The following is a 1243-nucleotide window of genomic DNA, read 5'->3' as shown; positions in this document are numbered from 1 at the left end:
AATATTTTGTTCATGTTGTTGTTGTTGTTAAGTGCCTTTGGGTCATTTCTGACCCATAGCAACCCTGTATAGGGTTTCTGAGGAGCAGACGTGAGCTTGAACCACCAACCTTGCAGTTCAAACCTACTTTGCAGTCTGGTGCATTAACTCACAGTGCCACACCAGGGCCCCATTCATAGAAGCCTTCAATATTGCAAGTCAAGGCTTGAATATTTTTCTTCAGTTCCCTCAGCTTGAGAAATGCTGTGCGTGTTTTTTCCTTTTAGCTTTCTAACTCCAGGTCTTTTCACATTTCGTTACCATATTTGACTTTGTCTTCTCTAGCTGAAATTTTCTATTCAGCTGTTTTACTTCCTCATTTCTTCCATTTGCATTAGCATCTCTACACTGGAGAGCAAATTTCAGAGTCTTTTCTGACATCCATTTTAGTTTTTTCCTTCTTTCTTTTCTTCTTAATGACCTTTTGCTTTCTTCCTGTATGATGTTCTTGATATCATCCCAAAAGTATTCTGGTCTTCGGTCTTTAGTGTCTAATGCATTAAATCTGTTCTTCAGATGATCTCTAAATTCGGGAACATATGCTCAAAGTCCTAGTGTGGATAGGATAAGTACTGGACTGTAAACCACAAGGTTGGCAGTTCAAACCCACCAACTGCTTCTTGGAAATCCTATACAAGGTATCTATGAGTTGGCATCGACTCAACAGCACTTAACAATTACAACAATAAATGTTTAAGGTAATAACTTGGCTCCTGTGGACTTGTTTTAATTTTCTTCAGCTTCAGCCATTTGCATTTGAGCAACTTACTGCTTCACAGTTTGCCCCTGGCCTTATTTGTTTTTTTTAAAAAAGGTTTGTTGTGAATTATGTGATAGTTTACATGGGAGAACATTAGTTTTATATCCATCCTATCGTATATCGTTTCATTGCCATGGTTACAATCCCCTCCATGCATCATCAACCAACCAAAGAGTATACACTACAAGCCTGCACCCCGGTCGTCAGCACACAGCCCCTCTCCCTCTCTGGGTCTAAAGTCCCCAGATGCTCCATCTCTCCACGTCATCGTCTCTGCCTGCATCTCAGGCATCACTACTTTTCTGGGTAGGGTCCCACTCTCTGCTCTTCTCCCTTGATGGTCCCAGGGACCTCCGCTCCTAGACTGAAAAGTTAATCACTCCCCTCCTTGCTACAAAACGTCTACCTTTACATTTCCAACCCTCACAGGCAGTCTTGATAACA

The sequence above is a fragment of the Chrysochloris asiatica genome, unplaced genomic scaffold (assembly GCF_000296735.1).
Source record: "Chrysochloris asiatica unplaced genomic scaffold, ChrAsi1.0 scaffold00092, whole genome shotgun sequence".
Taxonomy (NCBI): Eukaryota; Metazoa; Chordata; class Mammalia; order Afrosoricida; family Chrysochloridae; genus Chrysochloris; species Chrysochloris asiatica.
Note: the sequence above shows the minus strand (reverse complement) of the source record.